The 10,190-nt window shown below is 39.2% G+C and overlaps 1 pseudogene; it reads right to left on the reverse strand.

Annotated features, from left to right (window-relative positions):
• Positions 1-953: 953 nt before the first annotated feature.
• Positions 954-2,974, reverse strand: LOC113200823 (ATM interactor pseudogene; annotated as a pseudogene).
• Between the last annotated feature and the right edge of the window lie 7,216 nt (positions 2,975-10,190).

The following is a 10,190-nucleotide window of genomic DNA, read 5'->3' on the forward strand; positions in this document are numbered from 1 at the left end:
AATTGAACCCAGGGAGGAGACTGTGGCAACCCCAATTTATAAGTGCTGGGTTAGACACTCTGGAGGCCTGGACTCCAGATAGTGTCAGAATTGAAGAGCATTAGAGGACACCCAAGTGGCATCTGCTGCAGAGCTGCTTGCTGGTACATGGGGAAAACTCCCACACATCTGGGCACAGAAGGCTTCTGTATTGATGGTGATATGAGAGCACAGGACCACACACCCCAGGATGAACTAACAGGCATGATTTAACAACCGTGTCTCCATAGTCTGGATGTAGTACTCAGAAGGATCACTACTTACACTAAGTGCTTGCTGCCCTTTCTCTAGCCAGTAATTATTTCACAGCAACAAACCTCTTGTTAGGAAAGGACTGTTAGCGCATGTTAGCACCAGTAATAGCTCATGAGAGGAGGGATGGCAGTGACTACATGGAAACTTGCAAAAGCTGAAGACAACTGTAAATTCCCTTGGTGTCTTCAAATCAGAAGAGAGATGGCAAAGCAGATGAAGCTGCAGAAACAGGAGCCTCCAACCACAGAAGCATTATCTAGAAGACATTTTAAGTGCAATTTAAGTATGTTACACTTTGCTAAAACATTTTGGAGATTTGGTTAGTTTGCACTCTACTACCTGGCAAGCTTTGCTTCAGCTAAATGGCTATATTGGTTTTATAGGAACGAGATACAGTTTTAAAGATGGAAAGACTAGCTATAAAATGGCAAATGTATGCAACACAAGAACAATCCTTTTTAGATCAAACATCTTACACTTTATAATACACTCACATTTATACACAAATTTGTGTTTACAAGTATAAAAGGCAAAGAATTGCAAAGAATCTAAGCAACTGCATCATCAGCTACATTCAACAGAGTTAATACTGTTGTCCCTGCTCCCATTATCTATATCTGGAAGGAAATAATAAACACCATCCAACCTGGACTTCACCTTTAGAAGTTGGAGACTGTGTGCAGCTCTGCACATGTCTGAGTTTCCACAGAGCTGAACTGAGATTCCATCGTGTTCCAGGCCAAATCGGCTAAAAGAAAGTCATCCATTGCTGTCCGAGTTTCATTGCTGGTAAAGAACAAGCTCCCCAAGGTTTCAAAACCTGAACTCATGGTCTGTGTTTCTGTACTGTTCAACTGAACTTTGCTCTCTAGGGCAGATAGGTTTTTAGCAGCGGAGATTCCTTCAGTTTGGGTCTCTGTGTCTGATGAATCAGTGCTCATGGAAAAGCTGGAGTGTTTCAAAATGCTGCCAAAAGGCAGATGAGGGCTACTGTCCAAAAAGAAGTTTAAGTCTGTCTGTGTTTGCGTGTCAAACATCTCAAAGCCTAGGAAGTGAGAACTTCCCCTATACCTGTAGGGCTGGACAGATGTGTCTGCAAGTAAGAAGTCAGTTTGGGTCTCTATGTCCAGTGATTCCAAGACTGGCTCAGTGTTCATGGTGCTAAGTTCACTCTCTTCAGTTTGAGTTCTGGATATTTGAAGCTGAGAAGAACTCTTCAATATCAAAATCTATTCCAGGATTCTGGGTTGAGCCAGATGGCAGCTGGGTGTAAGGCCCAGGGTTTGTGTCAGACTAAATACTATGGTTATCCAATGTCTGATTGGGCAGATTACTTGACAAGATGTTTTCTAAATCACTTAATAAGTCTATGGTTTGGGTCTGATAATCTGTCATGTTCTGTGAAGGAAGCATACTATTCTGTGCACTGAAGCTCAGAATGGGTGCAGATTTCTCAATATCTTGATTTAAAGTCTTAGGGTCATTTTGAGGTAACAAACCACTAGTTACTGTCTCTGCTACTAAGGTGCTGCTTATAATATTGTCTGCAGGAACACTGTATGATGAATGGACACTCTCAAAAATGTCTCCGCATAGTCCAGCTTGGTCCATCTGTACTTGGCCATGTGTGGGACTTTGCATCCCTCTGGTTTGGGTTTCTCTGGAGATCCCACCTGGCTGATAACAAGTGTCCATAAATGCATCAGTCTGAGAAGCTATAGATGAAGTTAACCTTAGAGCTGGGCAGAAGCATCTAGATGTGATCACTAATGGGAAGGGACACTTGAGAATCAAATGACAGATCAGTCTGAGAACAAGATGACACAGAGGAGTCAGGGCCAACCCACTGCGCAGAAGGTAGGAAGTTTTGTGAGGCATAAGACAGATCCATCTGTATAGTGATTGAAGAAATGCTGTTCTTCTGACCGGTGTTCCCTAGTTCTTAGAAAGGATCAAACAGATTTTTACCCAAGTTCACTTGAACACCAGTACTAACTGGCTCAACAACAGGATTTATAATTTTTGAAGGAGGTATGCTCTCCTTAAGAGAACAAGCCTCTGACTCTAGGCCAAGCATCAGGGTTCTGACTGACAAGGGCTCTAAGTGCACAGCACCTGCGGTGGAGCCGGGATCCACACCTAACACCACAGGCTGCGTGGAAGAGTCGGGTGGTAGGCACAAATACAGGCACAGGAGAGAACTGCATGACCGGAAGTTTAACCAGAGCCACTCTGGGCTTTAGTAGAAGCAACTTCTGAGGATATCTGGGAGGTGTGTGACACTCTGTTTTCTGGCATTAGAGCTGCAAGAATCTGCAAAAGAAGTTACTAATTTTCTTTCTGAAGTTTCTAGTTCTTGAGGATCTGGCCTAGGAAGGGGTTGGGTGCTCAATGGTTCAGTGGTCTTACTAGATAACTTCTAGTTTTGTAGGTAGTTTTCCGTTTTCCTTTTTTTACTAGGTGGATCTCTCCCTGTGTTCTGCAGGGATCTCATGACCAGTTCGGTAGATGTGAAACTGTAATGCCGTTCTGCTGGCATAGGGACAGTCACATGTGCACTGGAAGGTCTTGCCACAGTCCTCCGCGTGCCTTTTCAAGTCCCACTGTTACCACAGGAATTGCTGCACTTGCTGCATTTATGCTTCTTCTCGGCATGCATTTTCATAAAGTGCTGTTTTAGGAGAGGAAACTGAGAAAATGGTCTGTCGGGACCTCTTGGGCATCCTTCAATTGGACAACAGTAGAATTTTGTATGGTTTTGAAATCTTTTCTTATTGTTGGATTTACTATGCCATCCTGGAGGCGTTGGGCAGGATCTCCCGAGGCTGGCCCCGGGGCCCCGGGCTGCTGCTGCACACAGGCGGCTGCGGCGGCAGCGGCGGCTTCCCAGGAGGCCTCTGGGATGGGAGGAGCGCCCGCCTGGCTCCTGCACTGGGATAAATTTTTCTAATTTCTTTTTTTGGCAGATTCATTGTTGATGTATAGAAAAATGTATTGACTTTTTGTGTGTTGATTTTGCCACCTGCTACTATGATAAACTTATTTATTAGCTCAAGCAGTCTTCTGGTGGATATTTGGGGGTGGGGGGGGACTTCTAAGCATAAGATCATATCATCTGCAAACAGTGATAATATGATTTCTTCCTTTTTCTATTTTTAACCTTTGTATTTCCTTCTCCTGTCCAGAATTTGGCTAGAATTTTTAGCACTATATTTAATAGAAGTGGTGAGAGTGGGCATCATTGCCTTGTAACAAAGTTTAAAAGAAATGCTTTCCATTTTTATCCATTCACTATGATGTTGGCTTTGCATTTTTTTTATATATAGCCTTTATGATATTGAGATAAGTCCTTGGTATCCCTAGTTTATTCAATGTTTTTATCATGAATGGGTGCTGAATTTGGTCAAAGGCTTTCTCTGTGTCTATTGAGATGAATAAACAGCCTTTGACCTTTACATTTATTGATTTACATGTTAAATCTCTTGGGATTTATTTATCATTTTTATAATCATGCTTTTGAATTCTTTATCTGGTATTTCATTCACTTCAGTATCTTTGTTGTTGGTTACTGGTGTATTATGAGCTTCAGGAGGCATCATGTTACCTGGCTTTTCATATTTCTTGTATTACTGTGTTGGGGTTTATGCATCCTCTTATGTGTGGGCCTTTTAGGGCGCCACTTTCTCTTTCCAAAGTGTTTTGGGATATCAAGTGTTGGGAACTTTTCAACATATTTCCAAGTGGGCTTTGTAGGATAGTTTTCCTGCTACTTCTCTGATAATGATTAGTGTATGGTTTGGATGTGAGGTGTCCCCTAAAAGCTAACATGTGAGACAATGCAAGAAGGTTCAGAGGAGAAATGAATGGGTTGTGAGAGTCTTAATCCAATGAATTAATCCCCTGATAGGGATTAACTGGGTGGTAACTGCAGTGGTAAGGTGTGGCTCCAGGAGATGGGAATTGGGGGCATGGCTTTGGGGTATATATTTGTATCTGGCAAGTGGAGACCTCTCTGTCTGCTTCCAGATCACTATGTGAGCTGTTTCCCTCTGCCACACTCTTCCACCATGATGTTCTGCCTTACCTCGAGCCCCATGGAATGGAACCTGTTGTCTATGGATTGAGACCTCTGAAACCATGAGCCCTCAAATAAACTTTTTCTCTCCTAAAATTGTTCTGGTCAGATCTTTTAGCCACAGCAAACAAAAAAAGCTGACTAAAAATTATTGAATTTTGATATAGTGCATATTTTTCAAAGCTTGAGGATTCTAATTTTCCTGTAGGCCTCAAAAGAGTAGCATCTTCCTTGTGGATTTGGCAATTGTGTTGTGAACAGCAGGATATGTGGAGTACACTCTCTCTTGATTCTCTTCTTCACTTAACAACTCAGTATATTCTAAAGGAGTATTGTACAGATCTAGATTGAGACCCCTTAGAGGTGTGTTCTCCATAGCCTTTGTGCTAATTTTCTCCAATTTTGCTGTAGGAATAGATGTCCATGAGTAGGACTATTGGTACGCATCCCCCAGCCATTTCTGCTTGGAGCCTGGTTGTTAGTGGGGTTTTGTGTCTTATGTTCTTTGTATTAAAATATCATTGAAGTTTGAGTTTTGTTACGGTTCAGATCCTCTTATGTGTGGGCCTTTTAGGGCACCACATTCTCTTTCTAAAGTGTTTTGGGATATCAAGTGTTGTGAACTTTTCAACATATTTCCAAGTCTCTCTCCTCCCTCCCTCTCTCTCACTCTCCCCCCCCCATCTGCTTTCCTCCATCACACCCTTCTGCTATGATGTTCTGTCTTACCTTGAGCCCTGAGTAATGGAGCCAGCTCTCTATGGACTAAGACCTCTGAAGCCATGAGTGTCAAATAAACTTTTCCTCCTCTAAAATTGTTTTTATCGGGTCTTTTGGTAACAACCACTACAAGCTGACTAAAATAAGCTTGAATGGTTTGTGTGTGGATAAAGGTGAGCTAGCTATCTCTTGGCTGGGTTTAAGTGAGCAGCGACTCTCTACACTGCAAATTTGTAGTGTCCCAGGATATTCCCAGTCCCTCACAGAAAATGGTTAAACAAACAATAGCAACAACAGGAGCAAACAATATCCAGCATTAAAACATATGCCTACTATGACATTTACAGCACTAATTAACATACACACACACACCAAAAAAAAAAGAAAAAGAAAAGTGGGTCAGAAATTGCCAAAAGGAAAAGCAATAAATATCTATGAAGTAGATCTGGCATTAAAATAAACAACAGCTGTCAACTATGCCACCCACAATAATGATAACAGGAAAATCATGAAAACATGAATGGTGTAGGCAGAAATTATATAAATAAATATTTCTAAATGATGGCAAATACAGTTTATTAAGAGAAAATAAAATGTGATAAGAAAGTTTAGAATGTTCAAAATATGAACAGAGAGAAAGCAAAATAGATGTAGCAAGTGATGGCTATTTAAAAAAGAGATATAGAAAAGATTCTTAATGAAAACTGAAAGAATAATCTCCACTGAAGTGGTCAAAATCCTCAGTGAGGATGGATGATTAGTATCTATGCCCAACTATCCTTCTTTTTGTTTCTTCTTGGGCTACGTACTGAGATAAAGAAAGAGAGAGGGAAATGGAAAGAGAGAAAAAAAGGCTGGTGGTTATTAATTCCCTCATTTTTGTATGTTGCTCACTGAGCTATCAGTTTGAGTAGCCAAAAACTGAAGTTGGTTAAAATACCATTCAATTTCCTTTCTCACCAATTAAGGACAGAACATGGGAAGTACTTACTCTCAATTGGAGTTCTGTCTGGAAATACCAGATTGATGCACTCCCAGTGTGGTGCCTTGTAGAGTTTTAAGTGGGGAGTCCCAGCAATGGTACTTAGCTCTAATCAGACCTTAGCAATTTTGTTGGGTATATCTGTTCTGGAGAGATTAAATCAACACACCCCAAGGGCCAGGTAGATGCTGATCTCTGCTGGGAGTCTGGATCTCAGGAGTCTCCTGAGAACTCTACTCACGGGGCATGAAAGCCAACCTTCCATAGGTCCCATGAATACAGTCTTCCCAGGTTTAGTTCCTAAGTCTGATCATGCTGCCCATTCAGATTCCCTTCATCAGGTCATATGAACCACCAGAATCGAACGGAAAGCAAGTTGTACTCCCCTCCATTTCTCCAACTTAAATCCCCCTGGATACAATCTTCTCTGTACCTGTTTTGTTCATGTTCTCCTAAGTACATCCTAGGCCACCCAGTAGGTGGTTTGGGGGACACTATGGCAATATTTGCTATGATCACCCAGGCTCCCACAGTAGCCGGCTGCATTGTGGACTCCTCAAGATGGCTCCTTGCCTCAGCTCTCTGCTTGCCAGTTGAGAAACGAGTACTTTTCAAATACTAGTTCACTGTGCAGCCTCTGGATCACATAAGTTCAGGTTGCTTTTCTGTTCTACAGGTTTTACCATGCCAAATTGTCTGCTGTAGTTCTCTATGTTATCACACCCCTCTGAATAGAACCAGTGCTGCTGCCACTGCGTGCAACCAACTTGGCCCCAATGTAACTTTTCTTGTTCATTGTTCAATGCACCTAAATTTTTAAGTCTCTAAGAGACTCTGACCATCCGATACTGAATTTCACCTACCTCACTGAGATGCTCATTGAGAGGCTGTACTCCCACTGTTTATATCCTGAGCCACAGAGCAACTGGAAATGTAGCCTTCCTCTAATCTCTTAACTTGAATCCCTCATGGAATAGCACTTTTAAAAAGAAGTTACATCATTTGCAAAGACTTGAATGAAATTATAGTCCATTATGCTAAATGAAATAAACCAAGAATGGAAAGATAAATACCATATGTTCTCATTTATATATGGAATCTAAAACAATTGTGCTCATAGAACCAGAGAATAAAAATGATGGTTTATACATGTTGGGAGGAGGGTGGATAGAGATAATAAATAAATGTACAAAGCCTGTTAGACGAATACATATGATTTTTTGGGGTCAATTGCACAACATGATGAATACAAATAACACAATACTGTATATTTCAACATCACTGAGTTTAGTTTCAAATGTTCTCATCACAAAAAAGTTAAATGTGATATGATATGTTAATTAGTTTGATTTAATCATTCCACATTGTGTTCAAAAATACCTTTTGTACCCCATAAATTCATACAACTATAGTTTATCAACCCTATAATTTTTTAAAAACCTTATTCCTATTTTCAAAGGAGTTACAGTTTAAATGAAGCAAACTGAATCAGACTTCAGGGTAGGAAACCTAAACCATCTCAGGCATGTCAGACTATAAGATATGTACTGCAGGGAAATAGGCATCTCTAAAAACTCTGGGAGGCATAGAAGAGCCAAAACTAGTGGCCCATCACCTGACTATTGAATTCAGGCTCACATCATGAAGCTGCAGGACAGAGGGCAGCACTCTACTGATGCACTGCTACACTGTCTCCAGTTACCCATGAGGATGGCTTCCTTAAGGTAGAATGTTGAGGCTGGTCATTGAATCTAAATACTCACATCCCACACCCTGCATGCTATTAGCAAAATAGTTTTTTTAAAGGAGGAAGATAGGGAGGAAGGGTAAGGACAGGGAAAGGAAAGGAAAAAGAAAACATTTGACTTCTGAGTTCTCATAAGATAGTCTAGTTGGTGGAGATTTTTACACATCTAAAGCATCTAACGCAGTTTCTTGTTTCCAATGTCTTTAACAAGACAGGTCAGAAAATATGTGAAGACTGAGGGAGTTAATGTGTAATTTCTGCCACATGAACTTTTAATACACCTGTTAATGCTTTAAGGTGTTACAGGTCCTTTGAAAGAAGTCCAGCCTTCAAGTAGGAAGGTAGTCTAGGAAACATTTCAAAGAAACTGGAATTTGAGTTTATATTTGCAAGATAAACAGAATAATATTGCAGGAAAAGAAAAGGAAATTTGTGAAGCTGTCTGGGCTCTCTATAAGTAAATTATCATGTCTGGAGTGTACTATGCAAAGTGAGGCAGAAAGAAAAGGTACTCAAGTTTAGTGAGGACTGGAAAGGAAGTAAAAGTCAGATCATGGTGGGCTCTGAATGCCATACTGAAGAATCTGAAATATATCCTGTAGAAGTGGAGAATTTGAGCCATACCTTAAGTGGTAGAGTGCTATGAATAAATTTAAGCTTCTGGATGCATGTGAATACTAGTCTGGAGGAGTTCAAGTCTAGAAGCAGGAAAGTCAGTTTAAAGAGTGTTGTAAATAGAAAATAAGAATAGAACTATTGAGCCAGAGAGAATCTTAATGTTAAACTATAACAAAAATTAAATTGGACATTGCAATAGTTTATTTAGCTGGAAAGGCTGTCTCTAAAAGAAAGGTAATAAAGTGAGAAGGCACAATGTAGATGAGGACTAGAGAGCCATCAACATAAGGGAATATTTCTACTTGGGAGTATTTCTAAATGATATCAACAGATAATAGCAAATGCATGGGATAAATTCAAGTTTGAATGGCTTATTTTAGTTCTACTGGAATCTGAAGAAAACAAAAAGTGAGGGAGAAAAAACAGTACATGATTATAAGTCTTGAATCCTGGTCAGATGGCATTTTCATTGATAGTATTGGGCAAGTCACAAGAAATTACAAGTTGAAAGATAGAAGGAAATGAATTCATTTTTGTCACTGTATGAATTATCATTAAAAATATATCAACTTGGAAGAAAATCGTCAAAGCAGTTTAAATAAATGCACATTTTTCTGTATTCAAAGTAATTAACTAACAATGGTAATCATTTTTCAATAATATATGATTTTTGTGTTGTGAAATATAATGAAGTTATTGGTTCTTGTGTGTCTCTGGAACCAAAGGATGAGAAGTTCATGGAAATAGAAGAAGAAAATAAAGATGTCAGGAAAGAGAGATACACATATAACTAAATGGATGGGAACATGCAAATTTTGTGGACATAAGTTAATACTTTTCAAGACTAACCAAAAGAAATATGCAAAGAACATTTACATGTAAGGAAGACTTGCACCTTGACCTTAGAAAGTACAAGCATGTAGATACTTGTCTCCAATTTCTGAATTGAGGCTGTATTTCAAATGAATTGGCTTCAAGAATTTTGCATCATCCTCAGTTTGAAAAACAAGACAGACTTTTCGATAATTGTTTTTCCTGAGGTCTTTCCATGGAAAAACAATATATCTACACTTCTCTCAAACGTGTTTCATCTTCTTTTAGCAGAACATTTTTAAAAACATTACAAATGGCCAACTTTGTTACATTATTAGAACGTAAGCTGATAAAAGATACATTGAATCTGGGGGTACTCTGTAATAACAGCCAAAGGTGGGTAAAACATCACATGTGTAGGAAAAATCTACCTTGACCTTTGAGCACAACATTCACTTACAACGAATTGCTGATAATTTTAAAGAAAAGATAAGCATATTCTTCCTGCTGTGGCAAAACAACTGCCTCTTAAAATTTCTTATCTAACTCAAACTACAGACCATTGAAATGAACCCATTTGCCTGTATGCCCTTCAATGGACAGTTTTCAGTTTGGGGATCTTATTTACCCATAATCATATTATCTTTGCCTCACATCTTACCACAACAACATTCAGAAAATTCCTTGTATAGTTTACACACTCAAATATTTTTGTAATTTAAATTTTTCTACCTGTTTATTTAAACTACGTACTTGTCATATCAAAGTGCCAAACTTTATTACTTAAGATTAAGTCCAAAGAATGCAATCATACAAAGTTTTAGTGCAGATACAATGTATGTGTATAATCACAACTGCACCACCATTTTAGAATAGTTTTATGTTTTATTTATTTTATTGTTAAATTTTAATGATCTTTATTCCACCATAATTATCATATG

This window comes from Urocitellus parryii, chromosome 4, assembly GCF_045843805.1.
Source record: "Urocitellus parryii isolate mUroPar1 chromosome 4, mUroPar1.hap1, whole genome shotgun sequence".
Lineage (NCBI taxonomy): Eukaryota > Metazoa > Chordata > Mammalia > Rodentia > Sciuridae > Urocitellus > Urocitellus parryii.